This window comes from Camelina sativa, chromosome 17 (genome assembly GCF_000633955.1).
Source record: "Camelina sativa cultivar DH55 chromosome 17, Cs, whole genome shotgun sequence".
Taxonomy (NCBI): domain Eukaryota; kingdom Viridiplantae; phylum Streptophyta; class Magnoliopsida; order Brassicales; family Brassicaceae; genus Camelina; species Camelina sativa.
This window is the reverse complement of record NC_025701.1, coordinates 19,364,919-19,379,058: the sequence shown is the minus strand read 5'-3', so window position 1 is coordinate 19,379,058 and position 14,140 is coordinate 19,364,919. Positions and strand designations below refer to the sequence as shown.

The window sequence follows — 14,140 nt, the reverse complement described above, 5'->3', positions numbered from 1 at the left end:
GAGACAATAAGATAATTAAGTGTTCTAAACTTCGTACCTGGGGGCAGAAGCAGTCTCTTGTCATTGGCATTTTAAAGTTTCGACTAACAACATGATAGAAGCTAAGAAGACGAGGATAGATAAAGATCAACTGGGCTCAAAGTGCTAAACCTCCAAAGACGCATCATGACAGCTCAACCAAGATCACCGTCCTGACAACAACAACATACTTACAAGATAAGTCCCCTCCCTATGAGTGATAAACCTTGATGCTTTCGTACGTCCTTGAGAAATTATGATTCATCGTCCTGGTTTGGAACACACAGCCACAGACACAAACCTGTATCGCCATTTCAGCAGGCAAAAGAAGAAAGGACCAAACACATTAGTTAATAAAGATCCCCATATAATACAAGAACGAAACTCTTATTTCAAAAGCAAAACGTCAATACCACCTATGTAATTATAATAGCAGAACAATTTAAAATTCCCAATATAATACAAAAAGTGAAACTCTTATTTTAAAAGCAAAAAAATTCACACGAAAATCAAAATACGTAGATTCATAGGTTTAGAAGAAAACGAGAAGATACCTCTGACTTGTTCAGGCCTGTTTACTCTCTCGTCACTTTAACACTGTTATCGGTCTTAAAATTGACAAATACTTCAAGAGCCGCACGAACCTGCAACAAAAATCCTAACTTCAGATCCAAAATACAAATATAATATTGTCAAGAAAAAAAATTAAAATGAAAGTTCCGAGTATACCACATACCATCCAACAGCTCTGAGAAGAGCATCATCTGATTGCTTTGCTATGAACCTTCTTCTTTCTTCAATCATCGTCTTGGTTGGAAAACACGAACACACACCTGTTTCAGCCCAAAGAAAGAAAGAAACCCACTATTTAATATCCCCATATTATCCCTCCATCATCTGCCTAAATATAATCGTCTGTCACCATCATTGAAGTCTTGATTCTACAAAAACAAACATTTAAGAAGAACAAAGTTTTAAAGAAACTTGAGAAGAAGAATCACAATGTTACAATTAATGTGGACAAACCTGATAATAACCTCTGTAATCAGATTCTTCTCCCTCTGATTCTTCAACTTCTTCATCATTTTCTCCTTCTTCTTTCCCTTCAGCCTAACCAAACATAACTCAAAAACGTTACTGTGAAGAGCTCAAAAAAAAAAAAAATTTACTGCAAAATGTTTTTTCCAAACACATCCACTTTATGAAAACCTGCAAAATGAAACATAAACCTGAGATTCTTGTTACACTGTTGATAGAAAGAAAAACAAGAAACAAAGAAAACACTCATGACACCATTTAGCTCTCTTCGAGTAATGCATTACAGTTTATAAAATTGAAATAAAGTAAATAAAGCAACTTACTGACTTAAAGATTGGGAAATCGAAGTGGACGAGAACGGAAGATGTATTGAGTCAAAGACACCTATAACAAGAAGAATCAGTTTGATGTTTTACCTTTTTGGTTCTGAATCTTATTCATTCTTCAAACCATAGCATATCTCCAATCTGCACAAAAATAAAGAATTAGAAGAAGCTTCCTTAATATATTTTTTAAAAGTCTGAATTATAACAACCAACATTAGTGAATAATGGAACATGTTTTTTCATACCTTATACTTAGCTTCAAGCATTGTAAGCAAACCTGCAAACCGAAACCTAAACCTGAGATTCTTGTTACATGCTTGAATAAGAAAAACAAAAGACAAAGAAATTAAAAAAAAAACACAATGTACCTGCTTCCAGACTCCATTTGGCTCAGTAAAATCAAGGGTTTTGCCCTAAATTCTGGTACCTTGTTGTTCAAAAAAAAGAAAAGAAACAAAAAGGATCATTGGTTGAGGGAGATAGATAAACTTGAAACAGAAGAAAATAAAGAAAAGCAGAGGATTTTGAGATGACTTACAGTGAAGAGAATTCTACCATCATTTGGGTCCACGAGTTTAGCATCATCCTTGATAATATCTCCATCATCTAGAGAGGCACAAGCAGGAAAACAAAATTCTCAGTCTCTCATATGGATGGGAAATTGAAACGAATGTATTGAGTGATAGTGAGTAATGAGTCTGACTCACCTGACTTGACGATTGAGCTTCATCTCTCTAACAAAAGATTGAAGTAGTTCACAACACCAGGATCACTTGTCATGTAAGAATTGGAACTAGCAGGAAGCTGATCACAGAAAAAGAAAAACAAACCAATAATGTAAAAAAAAATATAAGTATTAAGACATTAGTGTTCTAAACTTCATACCTGGGGGCAGAAGCAGTCTCTTGTCATTGGCATTGTTAAAGCTTCGACTAACAACATGATATAAGCTAAGAAGACGAGGATAGATAAAGAGATCAATTGGGCTCCAAAGTGCTAAACCTCCAGAGACGCATCATGACAGCTCAACCAAACCACACATCACCGTCCTGACAACAAACTTAGCAGATAAGTCCCCTCCTTCTTAGTGGTAAACCTATAGAACACACAGCCACAGTCACAAACCTGTATCGTCGTTTCACCAGGTAAAAGAAATAAAGGAACAAACACATTAGTTAAATAAGATACAAGAAGGAACTACTCTTATTTCAAAAGCTAAACAACGACACCACCTCTGTAATTATAACAGCAGAATAAATATCAAAATCGATTCAATAGGGATTAGAGAGATACCTCTGACTTGTTTTGGGTCTATCTCTCTCTTTCGTCGCCTTGTGATCGCTACGTTATTAACCCTAACCCTGCAGTGAAAAGAATCAATACATTAGAAAGAAAGAAAGAAAGAAAGAAAGAAAGAAGAAAAAAAACGATAACAAGAAGAACAACGCCGATAAGACAAAGATCTTTTATTTTGTAATCGATCAGTTTGAGTCACCGAACACGCACGCACGCCGGCGACCGTGTTTGTTCTGAGTCGAATCAAATCATCGTCTCAGTCCTCGTCCACGAACACGCAAGAGTCAAGACCTGTTTCAGTTTCACCCAAAAATAGAAACAAACCCTAAATTTTTCCAAAAGCAAAAATTAAACATTCACACAAAAATTTAAATTGAAGAAGAACACGAAACGATACGTCGATGCCTCCTCTGACTTGTTCTTCAGGTCCGCTTGCTCTCTCTCGCCGCCGTTAGGATCGAACGGTCTCTCTCTCTCTCTCTCGCCGCCGTTAGGATCGATCGGTCTCTCTCTCTCGCCGCCGTTAGGATCGAACGGTCTCTCTCTCTCTCTCTCGCCGCCGTTAGGATCGATCGGTCTCTCTCTCTCACCGCCGTTAGGATCGAACGGTCTCTCTCTCTCTCTCTCGCCGCCGTTAGGATCGATCGGTCTCTCTCTCTCGCCGCCGTTAGGATCGAACGGTCTCTCTCTCTCTGCCTCACCGCCGTTAGAATCGAACGATCTCTCTCTCGCACTCCCTCTCTCTCTCTCTCTCTCTCTCTCTAAACTGATTTTGATTTCTCCAGGAGACTGGTGGAGCGTCAGAGAGTATGTATAAAACGGTCAAAAAGAAAACGGTCAGAAAAAAAACAAACGGTCAAAAAAAAAACGGTCACAACCCAAAAAAAAAATTATATATCTTTTTTTAATTTATTGCTTCCTTTGGAACTTTCTGGATTAATAATGTTTCTACTTTCTCAAAACGATGCGTTATTGTTTTTTCATGTAAAAAATAATAATAAGAAAAGGCCTTTCGTTTGGGGATTAGTGGGCCTTTTGTTGTTTCTTTTTTAAGCCCAATAATAAAATAAGTTTTTTTTTCTCATCTTTTTCTTTTATGTTACTAGCAGAAAAAGTTAAGAATAACTAAAAGACTCTTTTCCGGTCAGAGACTTCGAAAATCAGGATAGGATGAAGAGAAGAGACTTATATCCGACTAGAGTCTCTCCCCAAACCCAAAGTCGTTATATTTCGGGTGATTAACATAATAAAAGAAAACCAAGTGAAGAGGCTACGTATTCAAATGTTTCAAGGAACAACGAGGGAGGTCTACTACATAGTAACTGCATCTGTTTGGACTACATAATAAAGAGGTTTACTGTCAATTTTAGTAATAATACATGTACTCACATTTTCTAGTGCTACACTAAGCCATATTTCTACATACATTTGAACAATTTAAAGGTTAAGACTTTACCAAGACAAAATGGGCAAGTAGGTTGCTCTATCGGACCAGCAGCATAAGGCTGTACTAGATCCACTGAACATCTAAAGTTAAAAGCATTCGACATACAATCATCCTGCGCAGAGTTAGATGTATCTTTAAAAGATTGTACTTTGTACACTACACTAACTCGGGACGTTTTTAAGGAAAAGGAAACACATGTTACAAGACTGGATTAAGAAACATACTGTTCCCACATAGTAAACGTCTCAAGTTCTGAACCGTTGTTCAGAGCAACCAACACTGCAACTTCAATCCTCTTCATTGCCTTTTCTTCTCCAAGTCCGTATTTCAGAAGCATGGTTGCCAATTGGTTCGTCTTATCCTGGAAATTCAAATAATAGAGAAGTTGTGCACTTTATTTTTGGAAAAAATGTTATAAAAAGCCTGAACTTTGCAAAAGTAGTGAAAAAAAACATCAATTTTGAATTTGTTGAAAGAAATCTCCAATTTTTATTGACTTTCTAGTTTAATCATAAACTTTCGTTGACTTTGCCAAATAAGACACCTCGTAATGGGATTAAGTATCTGTTAATGATTCTGTTAAATCATAAAACGACGTCGTTTTGAATTTTTTAAAAAGACAAGGACGAACAGCTGAGCTTAAGTGTTTTATTGATTTTAGATCACAAACGCATTTAATTATTTCTATTGTGGGTCGCTTGAGTCTTTCTCCACAACTAGGAAAGTCACCGTAATCTCCATTGACACGGTGAAATGAGCACTCAATATTGTTGTGGTTTCAATCTCTTTGCATAATCGATTCACTCTGTTTTCTGTACTCGTATTTAATAAAAGTTCTGATCTTTACTTCAGTTGAAACCCTAATTCGATTTGAATCTGAAATTTACGTTTTTCAAATTTGCTTTGATTTTGTACTTTTGGGTAGTCGAGGATATGCTGTTGATTTCTCCTTCTCCATCTCCGACCTCGAGAGATGCAAAAAATGGTAGAAGAAAATCGAATATGAACATTGAGATTTGGAAGATTAAGAAACTAATCAAGGGATTTGAGTCAGCTTGGTGAATACGACCAAGTTGAAGAAGAAGACTCTAGGCAACATAGAATGGATAAGTAAATGTCTTTATGTACTATTGTCAAATAAACGATCAAGCTCAGTTGGTTAAAACACTTTCATTTCTACTTAGAGGTAAGTAGTTCGAATCCCAATTTTGTAACTTTTTAAAAAATTCAAAACGGTGTCGTTTTACGACTTTACAGAATCTCTTAACATATATTTAGTTCCGTTAATTTATTCTAGCGAGGTGCCTTATTTGGCAAAGTCAACGAAAGTTTATGATTAAACTAGAAAGTCAATAAAAATTGGAGATTTATTTCAACACATTCAAAATTGATGCTTTTTTTCACCAATTTTACAAAGTTCAGGCTTTTTATGATATTTTTCCCCTTTATTTTTGGGGGCATGGAAGTAGTTTTTATATAAGGGAACAAAAGCCGTGTTTGTTTGAAGAATAAAGTTAGAACCTGTCAAGCAATATCAGGTGCAGAACCATGTAAAGGTTCAAAGAGTCCAGGTCGCTGTATTAAGCATGAAGGGTTTATATTTAGACAAGATCATACTGCTGCATAGTAAATCAGATTGTTTTATATTATACCGAATCACTGAGACTAGAAGATGGCAGCATTCCAGTGATTCATTGAAGCTTCACCGGATAATAATATATCACCTAATTTGTTGTTTGTAGCAATGGTGTAAACTGCACATATGAAATAATCAACCCATTGTATGTAATTTACACAATTTCCAAACCGTTAGCAACGCTGACTAATTTCGCAAATACACGTACCTGTTTGGGGTCACGAACTGGCTGCATCGCAGCATTGTCAACATACATATGTGACAGCTCAACATCAACATATTCAGAGGCTAGTGTTGTTACTCGTTTCATCCATTAAATAGTGGCCTGCAGAGGAAAATATTGCATTGCCATCAGAGTTATATTGAATCAATCTGAGGAACATAAAAACTGCTTTAAAATATTAGTCCGTAGTACTTAACAATCTATCCACGGAAATCTGTATCTGAGATTTTCAATCATGTACCTCGAGGGTAGCATACACCTCACTGTTAAACACAACTTCTTCGCCGTTTTCATTGGTCTTTATGCCCCTTGGCTCTACAAAACAAATACCTTATCATGAGACATCATATCTAAAGAAACTGTCCCACTACATAACGAGAAAGACAAGAATTACAATCAGTTTTAAAATTTAATAAACTAATTAAACTGACCTCATGTAAGATTTTTTACAATATTTAAGATCAACACCTTCTGCTACCTTCTCTTCAAGGCGGAAGCATCCACTAACTGTATAAAAACAAAACAAAAATTTGAATTTCACACAAGAAACAAAGTTCAGACTACCAAGAATTTCTGAGATTAGGCTGAGGATGGTTACCTATGGCACAACTGTAGCAGGTCTCAGATTTGCAAAGACTTTAAGACCTGCACGAAGCTGAAGTAACCCCTTCTCACGCCTCAAATGCTTTTCACTGTTATCCCACTTGTACCTTAAATCATACCAAACATGAAAATATGAGAAACTGTATTTCCCAAAAAAATTTACAGCCAACAACATAGGTTGGGACAAGAGAGAAGACATACCCTCCAATGGCTCCAAGAAGCACTGCACCTGATTCTTTTGCAGCTGCGATGGTCTCCTCCGGAAAGGGAACTCCCAGAGCAGCTCTTCCAATAGGCATCTCCCGTAAGCTAAATTCCAGTCCTAATACAGAGCAAAGACGCAATGTCTTAGACATATCAGTGGCTAAGAAATAACCATTTTGATTACAACCAAATAACCCCACCCACGATGCTAAATCCCTTTCTTCAGAAAAAAAATCTCGCCAATTGTTTTTTTTTTCGTCAAGAATCTCGCCAATTTCTAATACACACATCTTTCAATTCGATAAGTACCACCACAAATTCTAAGCAGAAAACAGTAAGTTCTCGTAAATGAAATTAAACAGCAACAACATTAAAAGAAAGGGAACAAGAGAGAGAGAACCTTCCAATGATCCAGCTCGCTGAAGCACATTTTTGGTAATTGGGGGAACCTCTGGCCGCGACATCAGAAAGAATATCAGCAAACTGGAACATAGCAAAGTTAAAATGCATTTTGTAAGAATCATGGCAGTTAATACATGACGAGCTGGAAAAAGTGTTTCAGATTAGACTGGCTTTAAGAAAGAAAAAAAAAAAACCTGTCCTGGGTGCCGAACAAGATCCATCACAGCGGTGTCAATCAAGAGATGACTCACTTTAACCTCAGTATACTCTAAAGCCATTGATATGACTATTTTCCACCACAACTGCGATCCCTGCACCCAAAGAAATTTCAGAAGAAAAAGAAAACATGAATTCTGGATCTATCGCATCAAGAACACCTCCAAGATAGTAGCCTTGTCAAGTGAACAAAGTTTACCGCACCTTTGCTTAGCAATATCAAATGCAGCACGAGCAATGTGATCAACCTAAGCAGAATCAGAAACAAGAATGCATTGAGAAAGTCCTTCATTAACCAGACGTCAAATACTTTTCCAGCAAAATTAAAAGTCTAGTAAATGCGAAAATTTGAGGAAGCGGAAAAGAGAAGAGGAGGTGCTGAGTAACGACGAAGTCATAGATTACCTTTTAGAATCAGTTTGATGCTGTTCTGTAAAAACGCCGGGGGGACTTTTTGTTCCTCAAGGTGATCTTACTTTTCATAACCTTTGTGATGGCTATGATTTTCCTGAATCAGATAGGTAGTACTATTTTTAACACTCGTTTCCCTGCAGTAAAAGGAATCAACACATTAAAGAACGAAATCAACACATTAAAATAAATGACGAGGACGAAAGAGATTCATTCATGCAGCGTGATCATGCTGATTTTGTAACAATATTACTCATCAACAATGCTTGGCTGAAGGAAAAAACTTGCAACAGAAGAAAATAAAATCAAGATAAGGATCTAAAGTTTACTTACAGAGGTTTTATCCGTTGTTGTTGTTGACTTGTTTTGCTGTTGTCGTTGAGAGAATCTACATAAATTACAGATGAGGAGGAAAGAGTTTCTGTTATGCAGAGTGAGATTACAAGTGAAACATGCTGTTTTTGTAACAATTGGGCTCACTTGTCTTGATTTTGCATCATCTAGCTTTTGCTTTTGGAGAGCTCTATTTTCCTGAATCAGTTTGGTAGAGCTAGCTATGTTTTCCTGCAGTGAGGCAATAAATGGGCAGAAAACTATTACAAAAGGAACTTGAAACCAGATTTGGGTATCAGAATCGTTATTAATTAAGACTACCTTGAATTATGGCAGACGTGGTGTACTTCTTTGTGGTGCAGGCAAAAGCTGGAGTTGTGGAGTGAAGAGCTTGCTGATTTTGAAACAATAACTGACTCACCTGGTTATCAGAATGGTTATTAAGAATGTCAACTACCTTTATGCAATTTGGGTATCAGAAAAGTAATAAAAAATGGCAAATACCTTTATACATTTTTGTGATTACTGATTTTGGCTTGAGGCAATTATGGTGCCTTGTCCAGTTCCACTTCAGTAGCACCTTGTTGTTCAACAAACACAAAAACAAAACGATTACTGGTTGAGGGAGATAGATAAACTTGAAACAGAAAAAATAAATAAAATAAAGAAAAGCAGAGAGGAATTTGAGATAACTTACAGAGCAATAAGAAGAGGATTTGTTTTCCATCGTTTGGGTCAATAATTCAGCATCATCCCTAATATTATTAATAGGAAGAAAGAGTGAACCTCCATATATCCCCCATCATCTAGAGAAGCAGCAAACAAGAAAACCAGAAAAATCTTAGACTCACTTATGGATGGGGAACTACTGAAGCGAACGTATTGAGAAAAAAAATTTGAGTAATGGGACGCCTTGCCTGACTTGTTGGAAAACATCAATGAGCTTTTTCTCTCCTCCGGTGACGAGTTGTTTTATGTGGAAGGCTGTTTCATCATAGAATCTCCAAAAGAAACAAACCCATTAATTAAGATCCTATATATAAAACAAACGTCATGTTTAAGAAAGCAAAACATTCAGATGAGAGTTGAAGAAACACACAGTGAGCCCCAAGAATATATACCTTTTTATGTCGTTGTGGAGTTTCTCGTCAAATCAGATGAGAGTTAAAAGAAGAAAGGCACGAAAACAATACTTCCACCAGATATTATTCATCTTGGATTCTGAGAGTAGAGAATAAGAAAGAGAAGAGATATCATTATTGGTTGAGGGATCATAAAACTTGAAACAGATGGAAATAATATCATGATGATAAGGATCTTAAAGTGTTTACATACAGAGGATTTTCCCATTATTGGTGACTTGCTGTTGGGCCGGTCGTCCCTAAAATTATACATGCCAAGAAAGCGAATGAACCATCATCAAGACAAGCAACAAATAAAACAATGAAAAAATCTCAAAATTGACGTTGTTACCGTAAGGCGAAGGTTTAGTTATTGTTTGGTTCTGAATCTTCTTAATTCTTCAAACAAAAGCATATCTCCTATCTGCATAGAAGAAGCTTCGTTAAAACAACCAGCCTAAGTGAAAACGAATTCGAGGAAGCAGACAAGACAAAGAAACCTATATATACCTTTCAATCGATCAGTTTGATGTTGTTAGTACTGTAAGAACACGTCGGCGACCGTGTNCAAAAAAAAAAAAAAAAAAAAATTAATCAAATTCACGATTTAGTATTTACATATTCGTCTTGAATTAATTAATTAAACTGATTATTTGTTAATAATTAATTCAATTAACAAACCTTTCTCTAATCTCTCAACCCTAATCCAAGTCTCATTCCCTAAACCACCACCTTCTTCCACACAACTCACAACCCTCACACCACCACCGTCGTTTACCTTCTTAGTCTCACCACCGCCGTAGTCATATAGGTTACTCGGGTTAAAGACGATGACTTTACCACCGAAGAGAGTAGCGAGCTTAACGAGATCTCCGGAGAAATCAGATGGGTATGTGGAGAGGTCTTCCGTAGGTGAGAAATTATAAGTTAGACGCAGAGAGGATGGAGACCAACGGACTTGGAGACGGCCAATCGGCAAGAGGAAGAAGCGGCGGCGACGGCGGAATCGGCTGCTGTTGCTAGGGTTTTGAGATCTCAATTACTAGTTCAGAGGAGAAGGCATAAGAGACAAAGAGACTCGGTTGCTAGGGTTTTAAGACTAAAACTAAACGACTACGTTTTGACTAAAAAAATAAAAGAAGAAGAATTAAACGGGCTACCCATTTAATTTTGTTCAAGCCCGTTAAACCCGCGGGTTTAAACGGGTCAACCCATTTAGACCCTGTTAATTTTATAGTGTAAATTAACGGGTCAGGGGCTTTAATTTTTGTACAGTACCCGTTTAGGCCCGCGGGTGCATAGCCCATTTTAACATCTTGCTGTTGGTGACTTCTTGCTGTTGGGCCGGTCGTCCCTAAAAATTATACATGCGAAGAAAGAGAGTGAACCATATTATATATATATACCAAGAGAAGCAACAAATAAAACAACCATCTTTCTATGAAAAGAACTCAAGATTGACGTTGTTACCGTAACGCGAAGGTTTTGTTTTTGTTTGGTTCAGCATCTTTCTTCATTCTTCAAACCATAGCATGTCTCCTATCTGCATAGAAGAAGCTTCGTTAAAACAAATTCGAGGAAGCAGACAAGACAAAGAGACAAAATCTCAGTCACATTCCCATCTAAAATTGAAACAAAAGCAAATTGGAGGAAGTGGAAAAGACAAAGAGAGCTATATATTATACCTTTCAATCGATCAGCCGGTGACCGTTTTTGTATTCTGAAAAAATCCGTCCTTCCTGGCTGGAACACGAACACAAAGACCTGTTTCGTCTCACCTAAAAGAAACAAACAAACCCATTCCTTAATTAATATGACCCTATATGCGAAGAGCAAACTCTTAATTTCAAAAGCGAAACATTCACACGAATAATCAAATCGATCATTAGGGTTTTGAAGAACACGAAAAGTTACCTCCGCTGACTTAGTTCATATGTATCTCTCGTCGCCATTAGAATCGACCGTGATCTCGCCGCCATTAGAATCGCCCGTGATCTCGCCTCCAGTAGAGTCGAACACTCTCCATCTCTCGTCGCTCTCTCTCTCGTCGTCGCCACTAGAATCTCTCACACTCTCAATCTCTCTCGCTCTCTGAAGAGTCTGTGTTCTAATTTTATTTTCTTTAGGACTAAACAAAGACCAGATAGACCTTATTGAAGCCCAAAATAAGTAGAACCCAAATACATTCTTTTTTAATAGTAAGAAAAAAAGGAAATTACTAAATTTTCACTTCTTCTTGAATTGCCTTTTGACGAAAACGCACCGCTTTAATTAATGGGCCTTTTGTTGTTTTTAAAGCCGTGGGCTTTCCCGTTTACGATAAAAATGAGTAATTGGACACGTGTTGTTTGACACATAATTTTGTTCCACCAACCTCCGCCGCTACGAGAGCCCAATTCCAGTAAAAGGGATCGTCGCCGGGAAACCCAATCCCAAACAACGAAATCTTTTTTTTTTTGCTCATCGGTAATGATAGGCATATCTTTAGAACCTTTTATCATACTTGATTAGTGATAATCATATTTATCTGTAGCTTTGTAGACTAGTAGTCCTTGAAGCATATAAAAGAAAGATTTATGTTTAATTGTTTCTCATAACTGAAAAATGTGTCACATAGGGTTTGATTTTTTACTTGGCAAGATGTGGGTTTTTGGATTTGGACAATTTTTTGAGCAGATTCCACATAATTTTCTCATCCCAACTTTTGTGTTTCTTTCAATAGTTAGCTATATAAACCCCTGTTTTAAAAATCCCCCTAACACCAATTACGCCCCGCAAAATCGCTAGACCCACCCTCTCCGCCTCGATTAATGACTAATCTCCGCCTAGTATCGATTATCCGATTATGCCATCCAATCCGATTACTTCCCGCTTAATTTTGTATATACCAATAATTTTTAATAGAAATTACACAGATTACGTCAAGGTAACTCAATAATTACACAGGTTTCCGCATTGGAAGATTCAACGTCAAGGTAACTCAATAAAAAAAAAATCACCGGCTTTCGCGCTATCTCTATAACAGTGTTTCTGATAGGTACATTACAACAGCTTAATATTCTAAAATTGAGTTACGAATTTGCTTTGTTTACAGTGTGAAGTTGTGGATCCGGAAGATGTGATTGCAACAGCAAAGGCTGTGACGAGAGCCGTTGCAGTGTATGGAACATCCGCAATGAAAGAGATGGTTAAGAACTGCATGGACCAAGACTTCTCCTAGAAGGTTAGTGTTTCAATTCATCATTCTAAAGTTTGAAACTTTGGTTGTTGTTGGAATCAATCTTGATTTTGATGAGATGCAGGAATCTGCGAGGTTGTGGGAGAAGGTACTATTGTCCCTAAATGTGGCCGGGAGTGAAGCCGGAATCGAGGGTGAAGAGATAGCTCCTCTGGCGAAGGAGAACGTAGCGACGCCTTGAGAATGTGCTTTTTGTTTGTGTCGTAAGTGGTTGAAGAATGCGCTGGGAAGTTAGGAGTAGGGAAGTTCGAGGAGAAGTAATGTACTAAGTATATGGGAAATGTTAGAGTCTATTATGATAATAAAAATTTCGTGAACCTACCAATTTCACATTGTGGTATTAGAAACTACCAATTTTGGCAAATTCATCAAAACTTATCGAATCTTGTTTACCAAAATCTAGCATAAAAATTTCTCTATAAATGAGTGGTAAAAATGTATTTTTAAAATAAATGCCCTGTTTAAAAAAAAAAAAGAATATGATAAGTTTAGAACAAATACGAAGGAATTATCAAGAAGTCCAACGCCAAAGTTCAGTTTCTATAATCACTGACCAGGAAAAGCAGAGCGACGACCAATTGCTCGCGTTTCTTAATTATTTCACAGAGAATTTTTGTAGAAACTAGGTTTCCACAATGAATTTGTTTAAGAGGGGAAACAAATTCAATAAGATAATCTCTCTAGAAAATAGATCTAAACCTTGAAATTCGAAGTAGAGAAGAAGAACTCAAAGAAATTAGGGTTTATTGCTAAGAGAACTCGGTTATTATATTCGATTCTGGATGATTTACAATGGAGAAGTCTCTCCTTATTTATACACATGTGTAGACCGCTAAATATATTAACTTTCCTTATCGGACGAAGTGAGATATAGAAAACTGCCTTATTGCTTGAGTCGGCCGCCGAACCGAAGTGGAAGTCGGTTTCTTTCCCTCTAAGACTGGACCTCGTCCAAATCGACTTCTCATGACCTAATTAAGTCTTTAACCGGATTCCCGGTTAAATAATCAATTAGAATTTCTAGTTTAGCTCTCCGAACTCAGGATATGGCGAGTACTTCGGAACCCGCCTCTTCGCCAGAAATCGAAAGCGAACAACTAATTCGTCGTATTTCCAAACGAAGAACTCTCAACACTGAATGCTCTGTGCAGATCGGGGAATCAAGTAGACCAGCCTCCGAAGTCCCACCACACCTGGTTCGCTGTTCAACAGGAGCTTCAAACTTGTCATTGTCAGTTCGTCGCGAAGAGGAAAGTACCGAACTGACTCCGGATGTACTTGCACAAGAAGAAGATCGGTTCGTACCCCTCGGATTCTCGATCGAAGATATCGATCCATTGTACGACCACGAAGGACGAATTGGAGGCGAAAAAAGTTTGAGTTCGACTAAGTCCGTGAACGACATGCTGAACTCGTGTGGCTTATTCAACAGCAACGTCACAATTTTGATTCCGCGAGAAGACCAACGCCCCTGGAATCCCTCGGAAGGGTATATATGCTTGTACGAGGGTTATTTTGACGAGTGTCGCCTCCTGTTCCCAATCCCGGAATTAATATCACTCTACGCCCAAAGACGGAGGATAGCGATCTGCCAGTTCGTACCCGGAGCCATTTGTAACTTTATGGCC

The 14,140-nt window shown here is 37.5% G+C and overlaps 2 long non-coding RNA genes and 1 pseudogene across 19 annotated transcripts; 1 reads left to right on the top strand and 2 right to left on the bottom strand.

The window, feature by feature from the left end:
• Nucleotides 253-3,222, bottom strand: LOC104757655. 14 transcript variants are annotated; one of them, XR_002036271.1, is made up of 13 exons: nt 3,076-3,222; nt 2,889-2,969; nt 2,676-2,743; nt 2,268-2,507; nt 2,090-2,186; nt 1,921-1,988; nt 1,751-1,809; nt 1,628-1,659; nt 1,045-1,523; nt 941-959; nt 755-851; nt 573-662; nt 253-319 (listed from the first exon to the last, which is right to left on the bottom strand). It is a non-coding gene; the product is annotated as an uncharacterized LOC104757655 (long non-coding RNA). The 14 variants fall into 14 exon arrangements; XR_002036269.1 differs by having other exon boundaries at nt 1,056-1,523; XR_762485.2 differs by having other exon boundaries at nt 755-959; nt 1,045-1,227; nt 1,380-1,523.
• Nucleotides 4,429-10,974, bottom strand: LOC104757656. Of its 5 annotated transcripts, XR_002036262.1 has the most exons (22): nt 9,785-9,841; nt 9,627-9,698; nt 9,489-9,534; nt 9,275-9,374; nt 9,005-9,154; nt 8,851-8,908; nt 8,658-8,733; nt 8,475-8,574; nt 8,301-8,384; nt 8,154-8,208; nt 7,815-7,957; nt 7,614-7,657; nt 7,388-7,504; nt 7,192-7,274; nt 6,789-6,909; nt 6,583-6,694; nt 6,416-6,491; nt 6,226-6,299; nt 5,970-6,086; nt 5,778-5,879; nt 5,647-5,700; nt 4,429-4,486 (listed from the first exon to the last, which is right to left on the bottom strand). It is a non-coding gene; the product is annotated as an uncharacterized LOC104757656 (long non-coding RNA). The 5 variants fall into 5 exon arrangements; XR_002036261.1 differs by lacking the exon at nt 9,785-9,841 and adding an exon at nt 10,960-10,974 and having other exon boundaries at nt 5,647-5,879; XR_002036263.1 differs by having other exon boundaries at nt 5,647-5,879; nt 9,005-9,186.
• LOC109129913 lies at nt 12,217-12,763 on the top strand (annotated as a pseudogene).